At 43.8% G+C, this 22,674-nt stretch overlaps 1 protein-coding gene and 1 long non-coding RNA gene across 3 annotated transcripts in view; one reads left to right on the forward strand and one right to left on the reverse strand.

Annotated features, from left to right (window-relative positions):
• The first annotated feature begins 129 nt into the window (after nucleotides 1–129).
• Nucleotides 130–22,674, forward strand: part of ELF1 (E74 like ETS transcription factor 1) — an 88,177-nt gene continuing 65,632 nt past the window's right edge. Inside the window, exon 1 of the mRNA XM_062636842.1 lies at nucleotides 130–154. The gene's annotated coding sequence lies outside the window, so the exon portion shown is untranslated. The remainder of the gene's footprint in view (nucleotides 155–22,674) is intronic.
• LOC134173132 (uncharacterized) lies at nucleotides 4,440–22,176 on the reverse strand. 2 transcript variants are annotated; one of them, XR_009968140.1, is made up of 4 exons: nucleotides 22,035–22,176; nucleotides 12,606–12,826; nucleotides 8,961–10,870; nucleotides 4,440–4,686 (listed from the first exon to the last, which is right to left on the reverse strand). It is a non-coding gene; the product is annotated as an uncharacterized LOC134173132 (long non-coding RNA). The 2 variants fall into 2 exon arrangements; XR_009968141.1 differs by lacking the exon at nucleotides 4,440–4,686 and adding an exon at nucleotides 6,562–8,541.

Here is a 22,674-nt window from a genome sequence, read left to right on the forward strand (position 1 = left end):
GCGCGAAGACAGGAGCCGGGAGGGCTCAATCCGCGCTCTCCTCTCCCCGCCCTTCCCCACCTCCTGCCTTCGCCCGCTCCTCCTCCCGCCCCCGGGAGAGGAGAGCGCTCTGTAGGGAGCCGCTCCGAGAGGGAGACGGAGCCGCCGTCGTTCGGTGAGTGCCGCGGGCTGCGGAGAGCCCCGCGCTCGGGCGCACGAGGGAGGCTCTTCGCCCTTCCTCTTGGGGAGCGAGCTACCGCGGGCCGGGGGTGCGAGCCCCGCCGCTGGCAGCACCCCGTGCCGAGCTGTGCCTGCCCCGCTGCGGCTGCGTGTGGGAGCAGGGAGGTGCGGAGGGGCTGGGGAGGCGGCGGAGGGAGCTGGGGTGCACCGCCCTGCCAACTTTGTGAGGAGTTGGGGCAGCGCTTGTGGCGGGAGGGGAAGGGTGCTTCGCCGCCTCAGCCGCTTCCTCCCACCCTGCCCGCCGATCGAGAGGCGGCGGAGGCACGCGCGCGGGACGGTTGGAGGCCGCGACGTGTGCGTGCGCGGCTGAGGCGGCGGGACGGGGGGGAGTTGGAGGGGGAAAAAGAGGAGGTCGGGGCCAAGGGCCGGCACCGCCCTGGGGCGGGTGAGGGGGGGACTAAGACGGGACACTGTCGCCCTCGACACGTCGGCTCCGACGGGCCGTGGTACCGCCCAGGGCTGTCGGTCGCTCCCGTGGCTCCGGGTGTACGGGACTGGTGGAGGCGGAGATACCCCGCCTCAGCTGCTTCCCCCCCCGGGTAAAACTCCTGCCGAGTTTGTATCCCCCCCCCATTCCAGCCCCCTGGGACTGATTTCCCGACGGTGCCGCGAACAAAGTGATGTTAATTCACCGATCGCGGCTGCCAACCCTTCTGCTATAGTCACGCACAGGGGTGGAGGAGAAGCCTGGGGAGTGAGTCATGGACGTGAGAGGCCCTCTGGGTGTTTATGGCAAAACCACGGGGTGGCTCCTTCAGCGTGTGGGAAATCGGTGGAGTAAGAGTTCTGTATGAGAAGAGGTACCCGCGCGTACCACACAGCCCTGCCCGCGGAGCAACCTGGAAAAGGAGCGGGGGAAAGTAACGTCGCTCCTTCCTGAAGGGGGGCTTGTGGTCAGCCTGTCATAGCTAACTGCAGCAGTTACGCGTTTGTCAGCGTTTCCATTATAAGTGCAGTTTTTATGTAGTTTATAACTCGGTTATAAAAACATGTGCCAGGTTGAAATTTGGTCATCGGCCTCTTCTCCAGAAACATCTTCTAGGTGAATCTTGACATGATTCTGCTTAGGTGCTAAGTGGAAATACATGGAAAATATTGGCTTTTTATGTTTCCATGAACTTTAAAACCTAGCACGTGGACACATTTACAGCTCAGTCCAAAAATAAGTCATCCCCCCACTAAGTTTGTTAATCTGGTGAAGGGTTTAAAGGCTTGATCTTTGTAGGCATTGCTCTTTGTGCATTATTTAGTGCAGCAGAGACTTTCTGAAGACTCTTACAAGGTCCCTGTTTAAGGCACCAGCCTACAGAAGTGACATGGGTCACCGCATGTCCACACAGCTCTGACCATGGAGTACCAGGACAATCTGAACATCTCAGTGCTGCTGTGGGCAAGAAGCTGGTCTTAAAAATGAAGGTGGAATATGTTAACTTTGCTCTGTGGGGTTTTGTTTTTTTTTTACCGCGTCTGCTCAATTGCTGCTTCTGAGACAGGGAACAAACGGGGTATTGAAGAGGTTTGGTTGGTATCTCTGTATGTACACCTCTGGATCCCGTGAAACACGCCTGCCACCCAGTGGATGTAGCTGATCCTATACGCTCCGTGTTCTATACATTTACTACCTCTTCGCGTTGTCCAGCCCTACCCCGTTGGCAAGTTTGAGAAGCAAGTGCTTGGGAGCTGTAAAAATGCCCAGGTCATCTGGTTTGCCCTGGGCCTGTGTGCAGTGATGGTGTCTGTCATGGCATGGTTTTAAACTGATGGAGGGTAGATTTAGATTAGATACTAGGAAAAAACTCCTCCCTGTGAGGGTGGTGAGGCACTGGCACGGGTTGCCCAGAGAAGCTGTGGCTGCCCCATCCCTGGCAGTGTTCAAGGACAGGTTGGACAGGGCTTGGAGCAACCTGCTCTAGTGGAAGGTGTCCCTGCTTGTGGCAAGGGGTTGGAACTGGATGAGCTTTAAGGTCCCTTTCAACCCAAACCATCCTATGATTTTGTGATCTGCCACCATTCATCCGGCCCAGCTGGGGTGATGAACGAGGGGTGCATCTGCCAACGCGTTGCAGCTCCCCTGCTGGGGCAGCAGTCAGAACAGGTAACATGAATGAGGCAGATGAATATATGCAGAGGAAGAGGCAGTTTCACACCTGAGACGGGTGGAGAATTGGATTTTGTAACCCCTGCCTTCGTCATAGCATTTCCACGTACACATAAAAGTTTTTGCACATGGGCTGCTGGGTTTTCTGGGTGCCTGGCCTGAGTCCCTGGGATCTGCTTTGCACTTACACTGAGCTTGTTTGTCTGGATCAAAAGTCCAATGGCTATTAGCTCTCAATGTGCAGAAGATGTTTTGTAGGTCTAAGCGTGTTAGAAATACAGGTCTTGAGTGTCAGCACTGCTCAGTGTCTGGAGCATTTTGCTTTAATCTTCTCATATCTTAATTTTCCCTTCCTTAAAACACGGTGGATAACAGTATCCTTTACTTTAAGGATTACTGTAGTGATGAGAACCACAAAATAACCTGAGACGAAAGGAGTAGTTCCCTCTGTGGTTTGAATGTATGTAGTGATGCTCTAGAGAACACGGGCAAAAGGAAGAATTTGTGTGTTAATTATAGCAAAGCTTCTATGGGGAAAAAAAATGTGACCAGGTCAGTTGTAATTAGAGGTTGACCTCCATGCATATAAGCACTAGGAGATGGTTTTTATTGCCTTAGGCCACTTAGTTTTAATATTTCCTGTTTTCTGCCATGTTAATTGATTTTTTTAATACCATTTTTTGTGTGATCCAAGGTTTTCTTTCCTTTAGGAAAAGAGGTGAAAAGCAGATAGGCAGCCTAGGGTAGCATACTCATGTCACCATCTTTCATCGGCTGTGTTCTTCATGTATTACCTGGGATTCTGCTGTTGAGCTCTGTTGAGGATACCAATGGTTATGTTAGGTCATTGCTGTGGTCTGTGTTGCTGTGAAGACCCATGGGATGGGGCAGGGACAGGGCAGGGAGAAGCAGGACTCCTGCTCGTGTCCCAGGTACCTGGTATTGTTGTGGCTATAGCTTTACATGGGAAGCCTGGAGCCTCCTGCTGTTCTCTGACTTGGGGCACAGTTACTTGAGCTGCAACCCTGTCCTGCGCAGGTGCTGGGGGAGAAGTTGTTTATTGCTGTGGGGATGGCCTGTGTCATCTGATCAGCATGAAGAGTTGTGAAGAATGTGGATGTGGCCTAGGAAATACCCACTGAAAATGCACAAAGTGCAATTTGGATATTTGTCCAAATGCAAGTGGATTTTTCATTGGGGCAGCAAAAGGGACACCTCCAGTACAGCAGCTTCAGCCCAAATGTCAAATATGAAAACTGTCCCCAAGAGCTGAAAGGATGCTATAGCCTTCAAAGTTTGCCAGAGATTTCTGTTAGCACTGAAAGACAGCTTTTTCCCTAGTCTTGTTCTGGGAACAGCTGAAGTATTGTGGCTTGAGTTGTTCTAATTGCAGTCTGCCTGTTTTTGCACCCCTCACTTGGAGGTAACCTCTACAACACGTGGAACAAAATTTAGCCTGAGGCAGACATTCAACTTGGAAAATTTCAACCCAAACAGCCAAAGTCTGGCCAAGTTACAAGCAGCTGGAAGGAGAATCTCACACTGCAAGTGTTTAGCCACTGCCTAAATGTGGTGCTACAAGGTTCAGCAATACTGTGTATACGTTTATATACATGGAAATATGGTGCTGAATTATAATATTAGGTTGACTAACTGGCAGCCAGTTCATTCTAATTTTTCTTTTTTTTTTAATAGAGAATTGAACCTAAACCTCTTTGGTTAATTGTGTGAACGCTTTTCCATATTCACATTAAGACTTTAAAATGGAGCCTCTGAAATAAATGACAAGCCAGGGCTTACTTGTTCTGAATCTTTCAGAACGACTTAACAATCGCTAAAGACCAATTTACAGTAGAACTAGGGCAAATTGCTTCCCAGCCTTTTGAATTGTAAAAAAACCACATCTCCCAAATTCCTAAGCTATTCATCAAGTGTTCTATTGTAGCAGGCTCACCCTATATTGTGTCCCTGATATGTCTATTAACTCTGCAGTGAAGTGTGAGTTTAAAACAATTGTGCCATAGAGTCACTGTGGGATAAATACCACAAACATCGGCAAAGTTGCTTCATAAATCTTTCATAGTTTAGTGAGGAATTTAGGCATGCCTTTCTTCTATGAGAGTGCAGCTGTTCCTTTTGGGGTCCCCCGGGGGCTGGATCTTGGTGTAAGGCTGTTTAATATTGTTACATTCACAGTTTTTATGATGATATCTCATCATTACCCATAGATTACATGCAGGTTTGTGCATGTATTCCAAATCATTTTTTTTTTAAATGGTCAGCATCCAGCAGAAGGCATTTTCCATGCAGCAACGTACAAAGGAACCAGGAATGCAGTTACACCAGCAGGATAGGGGACTGTCTTCAAACTGGTAATTAGAGAAAAGGCTTAAGAATTTGTGCAGGGAATCATCTCAACACAACTTTTCATGGTAATGCTGTGACTGAAGTGTGGTCTTTGGCTGTATAGCAATATAAATATTGCACAGAAATAGGAAAGTATGTGGCATTAGTAAGATCATGGGAATTCTGTGTGTGGTTTTGCTGCTGACATGTGAGGAAGGATGTGAACTATTAGTAAGAGTACAGTGACAAAAGTGATCCACGGTTTGGAAACCAAGTTTTACGATGCAGGGTGTGCAGGGTTTATTCCCCTCAGAAGAGACTAGGAGAAATCATGTCTGTCTATATCCTATGTATGTGTAAGGGAGATACATGATACTTGACCCTACTAAGACATCCAGTGTCTAGGAGATGCAGTTAGGTATGTTTTACCTTGAAATAATAAACGGCAGTAAGGGCAATAAAGCATTCTAATGGATTTGCTGTTGCTGGGAGTGTATTAAGTGAGATGGGGTTTTCTTCTCAAAGATGTGCTTTGCCTTGGCTTGGTGGAGGACGTTTCCAGTGCATGCAGAAGGGAGGGACTGTGCTCTGTTCACCTGCGTTCTTGCCTAGATTGAGGAAACAAGATTATTTGAAGTGCTTTCTGTGTATTGTAGCACATGTTCCCACCTTGGATAAGATTACAATAAAGTGTCATGCTACAGAACTTGGCTGGTTTTCTCGTCTGTCAGGAGGACCATTTTTTCTTTTAATTCGACTTCTGGGATTATGATTAATTACTGTGTACTTTCCTCCGGAGCATCAACATCTGGTGGCAGCTGGAGACAGGATATTGGGTGCTCACGTTCCTCACTTGCTACTCCCTGTTGGTACAGTCTCCTCTCATATTCCCAGGCTGGCGTACATCTTCCCTTACTCAGGATACTGACTGCTGTGTTTAGGGATGAAGAAATTTCCCCTGCCATTAGAGAGGCAAAGATGTTGCTCATTGTTCGGAGTTCAGCTGCTGAGAGCTTGTAGTACCTGCAGTTTCCCCTTAACCACCTCTGTGTCCTTTGGGCATGCCTTTCCCTCTGCCATATCTCCTGCTGCAAGCAGACACCGCACAGGGACATGGGCACCCCATGCGTATGGCTGGGCAGCATAACACCCCCAACAGTCACTAAAACAAAAAGTTATGGTGGTGAAATCATTCTGAAACCCGAAACACGACTGACTGCTTGAATCAAATCAAAGCATTAGCTGTAGAGCTTTTCAGGCAGCTTCACAGCAAAGCTGAGGGTTCAGTTTGGCTTGGGATTGCAAATGAGCCTAAATAGTTACAAAATGATGTTTTATAATTCCATAGTTCATTCTTTTTAGTACAAAAAAGACACATTTTTCCTTTGGCATCTGAACTGGAATAAATACACTTTAAGTGTTGAAGTACTTCTTTCTGTAGAAAATTTATTGTATTGCACCTACTCTAGGGTACAAGGTAAGCAAAACAGTGCCACGTCTGATTTTCAATATTTCATACTGTGGTTTTGATTTGGGCTTTTTCATTCACACTTTAAAATATCCTGTGGATAACAAGTAAACAAGGTAACAAATTGCGTTTTCTGTACAGGGTGACATTAATGGAAGTTTTCTTGTTGAAAAGAACTGAAACTTGAGGAGCCTAAGTTCTTCTAAGTCAGTATCTCTGGACTTCTCAAAACCAGGCGTAGAAGTATTTCTGCTAACTTGGAAATACTTAGGCACCAAAGTACTCCTCTCAAAGATGATTTCTAAAACGACTTCTCTCAGCTGCCATATTGAGATATTCATGTTTGAGGAAATAATGACAGTGCAGCCTTCTAGGGTTTGATCTATATGCCCGTCACAATGTTCATTGGAGTTAATGATAATGTACTAGTGATTTCTAGGAGATACAGGATCGCACTCACTAATAAAGGTCTGTCTGTTTTGGAAGTGCAGTTGTGGGTTTTAGTTTGCCACCTTGTGCCATCTTACTGGTTTTGTAATCCTTAGTGAGTTTTATTCCCTTGCTGGCTGTGAAGTCAAACAGTGTTTTAGGTTGAGATTAAAATCTATGGAATTGTCAAGTGACTTATGTCCATCTCAGGGGCATATCAAATTTGAACATAATATTATTAAATAGCAGAGCTGTATAACTAACTGTACAAATTGTGAGTGTGTATGTAGGATAATTATGCACCCAGACAACCAAATTAACAAAGGCTAGAAATAGTAGTTAGACTGCGTTCTCTGCCAGGTTTCCCCTTCACCGGTGCCAAATGCAACTGTAATCAGGATAGTCAAGAGTTAGGTGTTTTTATTGAATGTGCCTGCCATGTGAGTGTGTGTGCAGACTTCCCATGTAGTTCCTAATCCAGCACATCTGCCGCCAGTGAAGATGTAATTTTGCCTGCTCCCCAGAATTACTTTTATCTCCTTCTTATAATTATGTGTTTATACAGAAATACCTTTTTTTTTTCTTGCTAAAACTTCCTGTTTCAGGTTCACCTGCTTACTCTAGGCAGTGTGATATTCCAGTCTTTTTTTTTCCTCTGTTAATACAATAGTGACATGAAGCAGTTACAGCGTCTGAAGTACTGGGTCATAGCGACATCAATGAAATTTAATGAGGTTTTTCAGCTTGCTTGACCTTGTTCTGTGACTTGTTTGTATGTCATATATTCAGGTAGGAAACAGCATGCTCCAGGTCCTGGCAGAAGCTAGCTCACATGGTATCTGCTGCTGCTGTTTCAACATCTGCTGCTGCTTAGAGAGACACTGTCACTGTGTCATTTCCAGCAGCTTGCAGGTTAAGTGTGTATCGGATGTTTTTGGGGTGTGCTTGGGCTCTTCTTGAGGGGGACTCAAGCTGGTGGTTGAGAAGTGGAACTGTTGGTGGGAAAGCTGCAATTCTGCAACTTGCTGCAGACTTTGAGAGACCTTTTTCAGACAAGGGGGGATTGAACAGCATGCTGGCATCTGTTTTCTGCTCTTTAATTTTATTAAAAGAGGAAGTTCAGTGAGAAATTGCAAGGTCTCTTGTTGATCAAGGTCTGACGCTGATCAAGAGAATTACAGCAGATACGTTTGTTTTGAGGAAAACTGAGAGAGTGCACTCTATCACCAGTTTAAACTGTTGAAGACATGAAGAAGTTATGCTACCCTGTGGCATAAGATTTGTTATTTTTTTAGGGTAAAAGGGAGGGGAAGTGGTATTGTGGGTGAAAGCACAGCAAGAGTAGTCATAAAGAAGGGTGGTGACAGTACTTAGTGTTCATACACTGCTGTAGAAGCACTGATCCAATGTGTTGCGGTAATAATGTATTTCCTAAGGAACAAGAAATCTCTAGGAAAAGAGTGTAGTCCAATGCAGTTTCAAAAACTTCACTGTTTTTGGGGAGATCAACCGATTTAAACAACAGAAACGTGCAAACTGAGTAACTAAGTACAGATGACTGAATTCATTCATGCATTAAAATACATTTCCCCTCGAACCTGGGGAAGACCATTCCTTGTCTTCACACAGCCATTTGTGCTGAGTGAAATGACAGTGGGAGACAGCTCCAACATCTTCTTGGCCTGGACCCTGGGCCTCCTCCCTCCTGCTCTGCTTCCTGGGTTGCAGATGGACGCAACACAAACAAAGCTGCTACCAAGCTCCAGAAGAAAGGCCAGAGCTTGAGTATTTCTAGCAGTAGTTTCTCAAAACAGATACGGCTTCAGGCAGTTCTTGCACAGTGCTTTTTCTTGCTCTCCCCGCATGCCTGCCCTCGCACATGCCAGACAGCACCATCTAATGAAATGGCTGACATTTCATTGATACGGATCCCTGCTGCACACAGTCATCTCCTAAGTAAAATGTTGGGCCTGAGGGACAGCTGTGCAGGAAAAGGCATTGGCTTTATCACGCCATCTCTGGAAGCGGTGTTTTGCATGGGCATCCCAAGGAGGAACATCATTGCTTCATGTGTAAGGAAAACAGGCCGCTTAGTGTCCATGCAGCTTGCATGGTTTACACAGTAGGTTTATTTTAGTCAAAAGGGTCTGGGCAGCTTAGGCGGCAAAGCTGAGGCAGGTTCTGGTAACTGTGCTGAGAGGCTGCTGGGGGCGGGTTGAGAAAATTAGCGGTGTGTTAGTGGAGATACTGGAAATGAGATGTGTCTGTGGTCTGTTGAGCTGTAAACCTTATGCTGGCAGGCTTGTGCCAGCATTTTGCTTTTATGCTTCCTTCTGGGAGAGAGAAATTACACCTACATGTAATTGTGTGCAGAGAACAGGTCCCCCAGCACCTGCTTACCTCCTCTGAAGTAGTGCCAAGCTTTTGCCTTATGTATTTGGGTATCTGTGTGCTTTTTGCAGTTGTCTTTCACTGGATGCCTTTTCAAGTGAAACCTTCATATGGAGCCATCCAAAAGAAAACTTTATATTCTTTTCTTTTAAAGGTTTTCTTAGTTAAACAGATTTTATGGGTTAACAGATTGAGATTACTTTAGGGTTTGTAAGAAAATTTTACTAACCCTTTTTAAAATTCAGTTTTCAAATGTTAATATTACAATGTAGTAAAACGTTTCAACTATTACAGGTGTAGTATTTTAATGAATGAATGAACTGGCTTCTGACCATAAATATACAGCAGCCAAGATGGTGAGAGCCAAAAATGTACTTTTATATTCTTGGCAAATGACCATTTGTGGAAATTTTCCAGGACACATACATATATTGATGCTGAATAATTTTCATATCCTTGTGATGAGATTTACTGATATCTCTTTATCATTGTTACACACTTTTGGGAGTGAAGGAGGTGATTGTGTCATTATGGACCTCATCTGAGGCAAATTATTGCAAATACATTACGAAAGTCTGGTCTACCTGCTCGCCATACCCCTGGGTGTAATTTCTGGGGCAGTCTCTAAAGCAGAGGTCAGACAGCTGAACACATTTTCAGGATGTTGTTTGCTTGGGAATTATAGGTCTGTTTTCTGTGAGAAAACCAATACATTAAGTTTTGTAGATGTTGTATTAATTCCATTTGAAATAAAAAGCTGCAGCAGAAATGGGAGTTTGTAGTCTCTGTTTTATCATTGCAGTGTGGCTAGCTGTTGGAAGGTCAAGTCATACCTAAGGTTGTTACTATATGAACTCCCTCGCTGACTTTACTAGTTAGGTGGGTTGTTTCTCCTCTTTTGCCAAATCTATGAGCCTTAGTGAAAGAAAACTCCTCATTTCATGTTTTCTTGTAGGGAAAAAAAAAAAAGGTAGTTATAGAGAGAATTGCTTTTATTGGGGAAAGTTTGTGTTAAGGACTGTGTACTTCTTCATAGACTTTAAAACTCAGACTAGGTTCTAGGTGTTACATCTTTGCCTCAATAACTATTGAGAATACTACTTATTTTTCTGAAGTCTCTAATCCTCTAGAGCACATGCAGTCTCCCTTTTCTTGTTTCAGATTGATGTCAAGACATGTAGTGATATTAGATACAGTTAGAGACTGTGTAGTTCAGATTTATGATGTGATGGAAACCATATCAAGCCTCCCTTTCTTTTTCTTTTTACTTTTTGGAGGTGGAGAAGGATCCATTACATACATGTTCATGTTTAACTTTTCATTCTGTGTATTTTATTACCAGACTAAGCAGTAGCCTTACAGGTGTTTCAGTAGGCACAAGTATTTGTGCAGGTGCGGTTTAAGGGAGAAAATGCATAATACTGGTTCTTTTGTATAGCAGAATGACTGCCTTTTAGCAGAGGAAGCTATTCTAAATGGGAAGTATTAGGAAAACCACTGAATTTGGATACTGTATTAAAGAAATTTGAGAAGGTAGCTTTATGAACACTGTTACTGGTATTTTTTTGTGCTTGTGCTCCCTCTTTCTTATCTGTCAGATTGATCATGTCCTGTTAGTGAACTGAAGACAAGTAGAAATAAAAATCCAAAGGGTGTTTTTTCATCATTCTGGGGAAAATCCTTTCTTGGGATTGTGGTTTTATCTTCCTAAAAAATTCATTACTTACACTTTCAGATAGGCAGGAAAGGAGATGACAATTGTACGTGTATTTTAACCAAATGTGGTCACAGCTTGGTGGCTGAAAAACAGATGTCTCCATGCTTTTGCTTTTTGGAGCCACTACAATCAAATTCTTCCATCTTTATTCCAAAATGTATCTTGAATGTTAGTTCATATGCCTGAAGAATAGGGAATAGAACTGGGAATGAAAGAAAATAAGATAGAACACATCAGGAAGGGAAGGAAATAAATAAAAGAATGTTGAGTTGATCCAAAGTAGTTTTCTCCTCCTCACGGTAAGGATAAGAGCCAGGGAAACAAGATGCAGAAGAAACTGATAAAATTGCAATAGTTTAAATATATAAACTATATGGTATGTATATATAACATATATATACTATAGAATAACTGGGACCTAGATCAGCACTTACAGAAGAATGTTGAGTTGAATTCATTACCCATAGTGAAAAATTGAAATTCCTCTCACCCAGCTTAGTGTGTGTCTTTTTTTTAGGTTATTTTTTCAAGAACAAAGTGGTAACTTTCACCAAATGTGAAGAAAATGGACTTGAATCTGCATGCTGCTTCTAAATAACATTGAAAAGCAAGCATCTGCAGTTACAGCTTGGATTTCTTTCTCCTCTTCTCCCAAACACTGTGTTGGCATGATGTAGTTTTGAGGAGATAAAAAGCATTAAGTGTGGACAAGCAGTTTTTTTACCTAATTAATGATTGGATTTTCTAAGTGAGCTGTAACCAGCAGTGAAGCACCAGAGCTTTCCCAGTTGGGCATAACCATGAGCTCAACCTCATGTTAATAAAAGTCGTTCCCTTTTTTTAAGACTTGTGTGGTTATACCAGTAATAATATTCTTCAAGATGGAAGACTGATGCCCAAAGGGGTGAGAGCCTGGTTATAATTTTCTTTAGCTAAGTAGAACTGGGAAGGAGAAGACCGTATTTTCACACCTTATATTATACCACCACCCCCATTTTGAGGAATACGGAAGTGTGGAAGAAAACAATCCCCGAGCCAACACAACTACTCAATGAACATGAGCATGAAAATGGACATGAGCCAGCAATGTGTGCTTGCAGCCCAGAAAGCCAACTGTATCCTGGGCTGCATCAAAAGGAGCGTGACCAGCAGGTCGAAGGAGGTGATCCTGCCCATCTACTCTGCTCTCGTGAGACCTCACTTGGAGTATTGTGGCAGTTCTGGTGTCCTCAACATAAAAGGACATGGAACTGTTGGAACAAGTCCAGAGGAGGGCCATGAGGATGATCAGGGGACTGGAGCACCTCCCATATGAAGACAGGCTGAGAAAGTTGGGGCTGTTCAGCCTGGAGAAGAGAAGGCTGCTTGGAGACCTCATAGCAGCCTTCCAGTATCTGAAGGGGGCCTATAGGGATGCTGGGGAGGGACTCTTCATTGGGGACTGTAGTAACAGGACAAGAGGTGACAGTTTAAAACTTAAACAGGGGAAGTTTAGACTGGATATAAGGAAGAAGTTTTTACTGTTAGGTTGGTGAGGCACTGAATGGGTTGCCCAGGGAGGTTGTGAGTGCTCCATCCCTGGCAGTGTTCAAAGCCAGGTTGGACGAAGCCTTGGGTGAGATGGTTTAGTGTGAGGTGTCTCTACCCATGGAAGGGGGCTTGGAACTAGATGATCTTAAGGTCCTTTCCACCTCTAACTATTCTATGATTCTGTGGTTATATACTGTTTCCTCCATTCTTCTGTTTTGTCTTTGTAGAGTAAAAGGTCTTTGCTGTATTAACTTTGGCCTGCAGATCTTCAGCCTGCTCTTTTCTGCCTATAAACAGGAATTGTTCCCTGAGCATTTTAAGTCAAGAGCCAGGTTTCCTGTGAATTTGTACCCAAAGCCTGATGCTTCCTTTTTCTCTCCCTATACTGTATCAAGCTGCTATTTCACCTCAAAAATGCAAATGTGCATCTCCTGATGATGCAGGTGGTATCTTTCCTGTTTGCTGCTTGGTGTTACTAGTTGGCATTTAATGGTACAAGTGAATTTTCCAATATGCTGTATAATTCTGTGGCATATTTTCTGCACCTCCAGATCCGACTTCTGCCAGGATGGTGCATAAATGATATACTTGTGTAGATTTGAAAATGTTCACTGAATAACTTAATTTTCTGGAATGGAATGAATGGAAATTAGTATCATTTCAGAAAGTAAGTAGAAATAAAGTACTTAGAATCACCTGGAACCACAACCTTCAAGTAGTTTACTTAGGGTCTTTTGAGGAAGCAGCAGCTACTGCATGCAATTAAGGATCAGCAATAAAGGAACTAAAGGGTGCTTGCTTAGGATAGAAGAGTTCATTCTCTCACAGAACAGAGAGTAGCAGTGAGTAGGCTGCTTCTAGCTTATGCAGAGCAGCAATGGCTCATATTCTAAAACCAACAGGCATGAGGATGTGAGCATTTAATAGGGGAAAAAAAAACAACAGACATTTTCTTTACTCTTTCTCCTTCCTGGCTGAGTTCATTGACCACTGTCTGAAGAAAAGCTGTTTGAATTATTCTGGGTATAAAAATTAAATTAGTTTGATGTTGCTCTTCAGTAGTAGTTGATGTAAAGGAAGATTTCTGTGACCACAGTCACGAGTGGTATATATTTGTCTCATACGCAATGCTGGAAAATATTTCTGATATGTCTTGCTAAAAATGGGGAACATTAGAAGTAAAAGTTCAAGAAATGAAATTGGTTACAGAGAAACAATGGTTGAAACACTCTGAATTTAGGCTGCTGTCCTAGAATGAGAGTGTTCTACCTTAAAATTCAGGTCTCTGTCCCTTGATGGTAGAGAGAGCTGAAATCATTCCCATCTGACTAGTGGGATGTTTTCCAGAGCACAGATACCTTTAAAGCTGATGGACCCTCAGTAAATGGAGGACAAAATGGGTTACAAGGTTGAACACGCATGCTAGAATGTTAAACTTACAGCATTAGTCTGAAATATCAAACATAAATGTATAAGTAGTACTTTGAATGGAGCATTGAGAATACTAAATCATTATGACAGGTTACTTGGAGACTATTTGAGCTCCCTCCATTAAATAAATGACCTCTGTTAGTGGAAAGCAGGAGAAGAATCACATACGAGAAACCATGTATGCCATAATGTCCTTTTATTCTCTTAGCCTCTGGTTCCAAATTTTGTTTATACCACAGAATCAAGAAAGATAATTCCTGGGAGGCTTTCAGAAAACACATTATAGTAGCAGCAGCAATTCTCTCTGGAACTGACCCCGTAGGTGTGTGTGCAGTGGATATGTCCATCTGCTTTACCTTGTTTTTATGGGCAAGTGACAATAGTAGAGGTATTGGTTTGGTTTCTTGGTGTGACCCACAGGATTGTGATCTTGAAGATTTGCTGGTAGGATGGCTCATGTGGCTGAAGATAAGGCTGCTGCTTGTGCATCTTGAAATGGAGCTGAGAAATTAAAATGGTGTCCTTCCAGCAACCAGGTCACCCTCCCTGCAGCACCAAGCTCCCGGCCCCCCTCCTTTTGCATCCTGTATTATTTATTTTTTTTTCTCTCTTCTCTATGATTTATGTAGTCACCAATTGGTTAATGTAGCATGTATTTGGATAGGTAAGCCTGCTACTTAAAGTATTGATTGTTTCCTGAACAAGCAAGGAACCAGGTGATGTTTCTTGCTAACTGTTCTTTAATAGTCAGTTCTCTATCTGGGTGAGTTACGATGGAAAACTGATTCATTCACATTAGCTCACTTTTTTGCACAACTGATTTTTTTCTCTCCTGCCTCTCCAAGTTAGCACTATCATCTTTTCCCATTAATTGGGGCAGCTGGAAGAGCTGTAATAAACACACTTTCCTTTTCTTTGTGTTCACATCCTCAGCAGTGCAGAAATACCCTGTTGATTTCTCAAAAGAATGTAACATATTTGTGGAACTCTAGTTCAACATTTTTCCTAAAAGTGATGTTTTATCTGGATTTCCTTTAATTCCATACATTTGGTCTGCATCCCCCCAGGGAGTTGGCACAAGTGTGCGAGGTAGTCGAAGTGGCCTGCCTAGGGTGGCGGGATTGGAAGGAGAACAGGGATCGGAATAGAAGCAAAGAGCTTTTCATCTGAGTGGAGCAGAGGAGAGCCTTGCAGCAGCCACCCCAACATGCATATGTGTATATATATATATTTATGAGATGCTCTTTGTTACTGTCTAAAGCACAGACGCGAATAAATAATTCTCTGGTGTTTCTTCAGGATATCAACAATAATTTCCTGCTGCACAGTTGCCTCTCTGGGGCTACATGGTCTCTGCAGCCTAACTCTGCCCTCTGAAAAAGAATCAGTAAAGAAAGAAAAGCAGAAGTGCAGCTTTGGGCCCAGAACTGGCTACTAAGGGTGGTGCCTGGCTGTTCTCCCTCAGGAGAGGGCTTGATGGGGAACATTATGATCCCTCCCCTTATCCTCTCGCTCTGTATAAAGGCCGAACAATAATAGGAATACTAACACTGCCCTGCTGTAACTTCTGTGCATATCTGTGTGCCTATCTCTGGCTGTACCGAATACTTTGTCTGTGATTAATGGCATTCCTTGCATAGAAACGTCTTCAAATCTCAGCCTCATTCTTGATTTTATTTTTTTATACTGATAAATACAGACATTATAAAAAGAAGTCCAGTGTGAGCACTGGGTATTTTTTCTTCTTCTCAGTGTTTATTATTCATGAATATGTTGCAACATCCAAAAATGCAATGGGTGACTCACAGAATGAGAAGAGGAAAAAGACAGCTTTTTAGGAGGATTCCTCAGCCAACTACAGCGTGTCCCAGTTAAGAAACCACTGTTAGACCATGTAAAACTCACCCAGTCCTTGCTTTTATGTCCTTTCTGCATGTATTTGAAACATAGTTGCACTTAGTATATATGTCTATTTATTCATTTGCCCAATATTTTATTTTTCTGTTTTATATTTACAAGGATTAGAACATTCTGACATCAAAACCAAAGCAAAACCCACAGAAAAACATGTTTACAAATAGTTCTGGATTTTATTTTGTGTGTGTGTGTGTAAGAAAAAGAAAAGAGCAAAGGCTAAGTTTACCACTACTGGCGTAATAATGTCTCTAATAGTTTCAGACTGAGCTGCTATTCTTAAAAATTACCCTTGCAAGGGCTTTGCAGCACTGAAGAGAGTGTAATAGTGTGGGGGATCACACTGTGGTAGGGTGTCCAGTGCTGATCTACTTCAAGAATCAACACTGACTTTCTTTCTGGAAAGATTGTTTCTCATTCTTGGAAAACCTGAATTTTTATTCATATGTATGGTTTTTAATTTTAGATATTAATTTCATTTCACACCTACTATCCCCTCAGCTTTGTGTCTTTGCTGCACAGTAACAGGAAACCCGTATTTGCTTAAAAAAACCACTTTGTTTTGAATGCAAATCCATAGAAATAGATGGATGACCTAATACTTGTCTTTCAAAGCAGTTGCTCACCCAGGTGATCATTTCCTTTGGATCTTGTGTAAACTAACTGCAGTCTGTATAACCATGGATGATGTACAATCATATACAAGATATATAAAGTGCATTTTTAAACAGTTTTCAGGGCTGCTACACATTGTGTGAAAACTTGGGATAAAAACATCATATTGCTGTGCCCTTGCTGGTTCTCTTGGGATATTCAGCAATCAGATGAGGTCATTTTGGCTTTGCTCATTGCAAATATGTTGTATTGAGGTGTTCTGTATATAAAACAGCATTGCCATTACAGTGTATAACTATACTTGGGCATTAATTAGAACAACACTGTCTTCTGCCTTGTTTCAGAAACTGTTTTTTCAAGCAGTAAGCTCTTATAGATGAGAAGAAATAATAAATCTAGAGTTACCCATTTGTTGGTATAAAATATATTTCTCTGCCCATTTACTTCCCATTAGTTGCGTTACTAGTTGTAGGGCCCATGCTGAAACGGGGTGTAGAGTGGTACTTAAAGGTGTAAGGGATGTTGGCCTTTTTGGATCAGTTTAATGACTGAATGAAGAACTGGGAAGTAGCAAATTATGAGTGAGCTGGGTTTCAGGATGCAGGAGCCTTAACTGTCTGTCTTAATGTGGTTAGTGATGACATTAGGTGAGGCATGATGATTTCTTTTGTCACTTGAGAAACCTGGGTAAAGTTGCATGTATTTTACAAATACTTGAAGATTACGGTTTAATTCTTTCTTTCTTGATTTTTTTGGGGGGGTTCTAAAACTCACTGAGGGAAGTATGTGCTATAAATTTGTTGTGTCTCTATTTTGCTTTCTGTGTGTGACTGCCTCAGAGCTGTAGGTGTAAGAGTGTGACTTCTGTCACACTTACTGGCAGGTGTATTTATAGGATGCTAAATGACTTTCAGAGCACTTTCCAAAACAAATGGACAAGTAGCATCCAGAGGGAGGGTGGAACAGTTAGTTCAGCTCTCGAAGCTGTGAGTTAAGCAGCGCCTCTGTCCTTTCTCTCTGCCTGTAGCATCCCACAAGTAACTGCCTTGAGTTTAGTTTTTTTCCCCTTCAGCTATTGTGCAATCATGTGAGTTTTAGAGTGGAAATTTACCTTAGAGCTGGCCCCCTCTAGTAGTTCATTGCCACCCACAGAGGGAGGTCCTGTGTCCTTTGCTGGCAGCTCTTCTCATCAGTCTGTCTGAGCTGATTCAGTAGCAGAGAGTGCTCCCCACCCTCCCCAGTCAGTTTTGTGCTGCAGTAATGTGGTTAATGGGATCAGTGGAAGGTTTAACCTGAGCCATGGACCAGAACTGGTGCAAGGACAGGATGGGGAAAGAAAAATGTGGTTGGGATTGTAGAGAAGTGTCAGAAATAAGATGAAGCCCACTGCTTCTGGCTGAGTGGATTAGAGATTATGTTGTGTCAGAGCTGTATTTGCTACCTGGATTTCTGCAGTTCTTTCCCTCAGAAGCTTGCTTCCCAGTAGAAGGGAGGATATAACCACATTTTAAACCATTCTCAGAAGTACTAAGAATCATTACTTCTCAGCAGAGGCAAACCCGTAACAAAAGGAGGAAGGAAGGGACTTAGAAGAGTGAGGAAAAGTGACTATATAAGTAGATATTCCTAGCGGCTTGTCATATCTGGGATGTGACCTAGGAATACCTTAGAAGTGATCCAAGAGAAGTTTGTGCAAGGCTGTACAAGGTCAGGGGTTTGGAACTGTGTGGGATGTTGCTGTTCCACTGGCAAAGGCAGCCCCCTTGCCAAATCTGCCTTCACTAGGAAACACTGGAGGCAAACTTGGAAGTGTAAAATGGATGAGGTTAAAGCTGCCTGGTGCTCAGTTGTGATGCATTTCATTTCCAACACCTGTTTCACTCCTTCTCTTCTCCTAGCGAGGCATAATTTCTGAAGGCTTGTGAGACCACAGGCTTGTGAAAGACTCTCTTGTGTATTTTGAAAGAAGACATTACTAACTGAAGGATTCCAGTTAAACACAGGACAGCTGGGATACCTTCCCTCCCAGCTTTTGAAAAGAACAGTGTCCTGCTCATATGTGCTTTGTTTACTACCACCTTTCCTTTCCTACAGTTCAGCTCAAGTTCAGAAGACCATCAAGGTGGAAAAGTAGAATGGTCTGAATTTGTGATTAAGTTGTAAAATAACATAGTTACAAGAACTTTCCTACATCTGAAGTCCTATAGCAGACACTTCCTTTGGAGATAGGAGTAAGTTTCCTTATAATCTCCTAATGAAATTTCTCAGTATGTAAATGTTTAGGTCATTATGCATCTGGCAGTGTTAGAAACCCACAGTAGTTCTGCTCTGTGTTTTTACCACAGCAGGAAGTGCCAGTCCAAAAATCCGAAGTACCAGGAGAGTAATGCCATGATAGAGATATATTGTATTAAACTGCTTTAGCAGTGCTAATACTGTTTCTTGTTGTTGTAGACCAAGGAAAAGGAAGATGCAGGGGTTTGGGTGCCAGCTCAAGACCTGAGTAAAGGCTGCGTTAAGTGCTGTTCTTCCAAACACATATGGTGGGATCTTGGGCATGTCCATTGCTCCGGAGTTATTCCCTGCCATGCTTATCAATGGGATTCCTTCCTGTAGGGATGACTAAGATTAAATATGTTGCAAAGCGTAAGATACTGTGATCCTACAAAACCAAATCGGAAACTAATTTTCTTAAATCAGGCTTTTTATCTGCACTTGAGCCAGAGTTTGGTGAGGCCCCAAGCCTCTGCGAGTAGACAGTGTGGGACTGGACTCTCAGCAGGGTGGTAGGATCTCCTCTTGAAATAGTAGAGGGGAGTTACAGCATCTCAAGCTGCTTTAAGAATGGCACTGCAGGGTTCTACGTAAATAGGGGCTTGCTAGGCTTCTCGTGTGGTGACCTTGTGTGTAATATAGCAGGAAAATAAAAACACAAAGAGCTTTTAAATCTAAAGTTTCTCCTCCCTTTCATCAAAATAGTATTTTCTCCTCCCCAACCCCCATCCAAAAGTGAAAGCTGAACAGTCAAAACCCTCCCTTTTGCCCTCTTTTCACGAGACTAAAATGTGTGTTTTTAAGTGGGGCAGCATTACCTCCAGAGCGCATCTCTTTGGTCTCTCTTCATAGAATCACAGAATCATTTAGTTTGGAAAAGACCTTTAAGATTATCAACTCAAACCGTTACCACAGGACTGTGAAGTCCGCCACTAAGCCATGTCACCAAGGGCTTCATCTTCTTGGGTTTTGAACACTTTCAGGGCTGGTGATTCTACAGTTCCCTGGGAGGCCTGTGCTGATGCTTGATCACTCTTTTGGTGATGATTTTTTTCCTAATATCCAATCTAAACCTCCTCTGGTGCAGCTTGAGGCCATTACCTCTTGTCCTTGTTACTTGGGAGAAGAGACTGACTGCCACCTCACTACAACCTCCTTTCAGGTAACTGTAGAGTGATAAGGTCCCCCTGAGCCTTCTCTTCTCCAGACTAAACAACCCCAGCTCCCTCAGCCATTCCTCATAAAACTTGGGCCCTTCACCAGCTTTGTTGTGTCCTTGCATGACTTTGTAGCCTCATGCCATCCTTTGTTCTGGCAGGCTCCTGTGGACCCCTTCTTGTGCTTCCTGGGGAAGCATCCCATCCTATCCTATCCAATCCCACCCCACTCTTGTAGACCTGTAGCTTTAAAAGCAGGTTGAGAAGGAGGGACATCAATTACCAAACCAGGACATAAAGAGAGAATTGGCTCCCTCAGGGTCACACATGAGGCCAGCAGAGGTGGGAGCCACATCCAGGTGGTGTGCAGCCCACTTGGCTGCTCGGCTCCCCTTGGGATCTGAATAGGCATGTGTGTCTCTGGTAGCTGTGGCCAACAGCAACGTGGAAATTGTATTAGGCCTTATTTATTTATTTGTGCAGCCTTAACTTCCCCGCTGGCAGGTTCCACCTCTGCCGTGCTGTGTGGTTGCACAAATATTTGAGCTGGGAAGCAGGGGAGGGGAGAAGCTCCGTGCAAGGAATATGCCGCCAGGATGGAGCGGAGGGCTAAAGCTGTTTAAGTTGGCTCAAGTTGTGCTGTTGGTCAGTGTCTAGCTATGTCTTTTGGGCAAACGATGATCTAAGTTTCATAGAGATACTCATCCCAGCAGTGGGCAAGGTCACTTCTTCTTTAAGCCAAATTGTAATTAACAAGAAGCCCAATACAGTTCCAGGGATGAAAATCCACCCGCATCCTCTCTCCCTAAATATGTTTACATTTTACATATGCTTTTAAAAAAATACTGCTTCCAGATTTAGCTTAGAAATGGACAAATGTTTGCGTAGCCTGTGCTCATACATCACTACCTAATGATTTTTTGATTGAGTTCATTGCCTGGGTAAGACTTGGGTTTTTTCCCCTGTAAAACATAACTATTAGACTTTTTTTAATAATGAAAATGGCATTGTCCCTGTGCCAATGTCACAGTTTCCTTGTAACTGCTGGGCACCTGGGTCAGATTTCTCCTCTCCATGCCCCATGATTTCTAAAGGGTTTTACAGCACAATAAACAAATACTTTTAGATGTAAGATTGGATTAGAATGTAGTTGTTGGAGGGAGGGGAAAACATCTGTTGCGAGAGGTGGAAAATACATAGACTAAAATAACACTGCAGTGTTTCCTCCATGTGGTCTTTTTTCAGCTGAGAAATACAAATGAAGACATATTTTGAGAGAGCACTGTGGCAAAGCTAAAGCTACTTTAGTAGTGATTTAACTGATAGGTTTTTACTCAGTAAGTCTTAAAAAACTGCTGCCGCTGCTTTTTTTTTTTCTTTTTCTCCAGAACTTCTGCTAAAGCTGGCAGGCTGCAAGGTGACATGATAAAATCATAGAATCACAGAATGGTTTGGGTTGAAGGGTCATTAAATATCATCTGGTTCCCTGCCATGAGCAGAGACACCTTCCACTAGACCAGGTTGCTCCAAGCCCCATCCAGCCTGGCCTTGAACACTGCCAGGGATGGGGCAGCCACAGCTTCTCTGGGCAACCTGTGCCAGTGCCTCACCACCCTCACAGGGAAGAATTTCTTCCTAGTATCTCATCTAAATCTACCCTCTTTCAGTTTAAAGCCATTCCCCCTTGTCCTATCTCTACATGCCCTTGTAAAAAGTCCCTCTCCAGATTTCTTGTAGGCCCCCTTTAGGTACAGAAAGCTGTGCAAGGATCTTGTGGAGCCTTCTCGAACAAGCCCAGCTCTCAGCTTGTCTCCATAGGAGAGGTGCTCCAGCCCTCTGAGCATCTCCTTGCTCAAGGTGGAACTCTCTCAAGCAGGTTCATATCTGTCTTGTAATATAAATACATCTAATAAAATAATACCTGGATAACTGCTCTTTAAACAATAAACTGGGAGCCAGTTTTGCCTCTGAGTGCCTTGCAGGTGTCAACAGGGACTGAATTACTTAGAAGTAAAACCAAAATTTTCTTCTTGGTTGTTAAACTTAAGCAGTAGTTGGAGGTACTGATGACCGTAAACCAGTGAGTTTTGCTCAGCGAACTCCTGTTCAATTATTACTGGGAAGGTTAATGACAGCTGCCCTTAATCATATTTGGAATGATTTCAATGTGTTGGCTGGAAGTAGCTTCAGGTTTTTACTCACATCTTTGCCTGCCCATTGCAACATCTCTGCTGCTTTCTTTCCATTGCTGCCTCTCAGCTCCTTGCCCTGCAGTTGTACCCTCTCCTTGCCAGCATGGGCTCAGGTCTTTGTGGCCTGCCTTTCCTTGTGGCCAGCGTGGGCTGTGGACTCTGTCCTTCGGGAAATTCACAGAAAACGAATGGGTGTACCAGCCTGCACGCAGAGCCTGTGCTTCCTTCCCACCAAACCCAGGTCGCTCCTCACCTTCTGCGCCGTGTTTTCCGAGGTTCAGTTCCTGTCAGGCCTTGTGGTGTGCCCAAGGAGTTCGTGGAGCCCATTTGAAGCAGTCACATTGCCTTTGTCTGTGCGCCGAGTGGCTTTCAGTGTCTTCTTTATTAGGCACCAAGGTTCGTTTAAAGAACTTAAGAAGCATTCTGGAAATTTACTGGAAATTAACTGGGGATCCTCGAGCAACCTGTTGGATGTTGGGTGTGCGTCGGTGCTTCACTGAACCCTGCACATTAACCAAATTTTCCTGACCGATTTGGGCCCTCCTAAGTTTCGCTTTCTCCTGGCGTTAACCAGTTTAGCAGGGTGGCACTGGCAGAAAATCCTACATGTTCCACAGAGACGCGCTTGTTTGTTACTCGTGAGGAGTGGGGCGGGATGTCACCTGAGGGCTCTACGCGAGGTGTGGGCGCTCAGAGGCGGGCTGCCGCAGCGGCCGGGCCGACGGAGCCGATGCCGTGAGCCCACCGCCGGTGTAAGCTGTGAGGGGAACCTCGCAGGGCAGCGGCCCGTACACGACGGGTGGTGAAGCGGGGCCGCCGCGTGTCCCCTCAGCACAGCCCGGGGCGGGAGCGGGGCCGCCGCCACCTGCGGGCCGGGCCCGGGGGAGCGCTGG

This window comes from Pezoporus occidentalis, unplaced genomic scaffold, assembly GCF_034315485.1.
Source record: "Pezoporus occidentalis ecotype Australia unplaced genomic scaffold, CSIRO_AGI_Poc_V1 ctg5, whole genome shotgun sequence".
In the NCBI taxonomy this organism is placed as follows: Eukaryota; Metazoa; Chordata; class Aves; order Psittaciformes; family Psittacidae; genus Pezoporus; species Pezoporus occidentalis.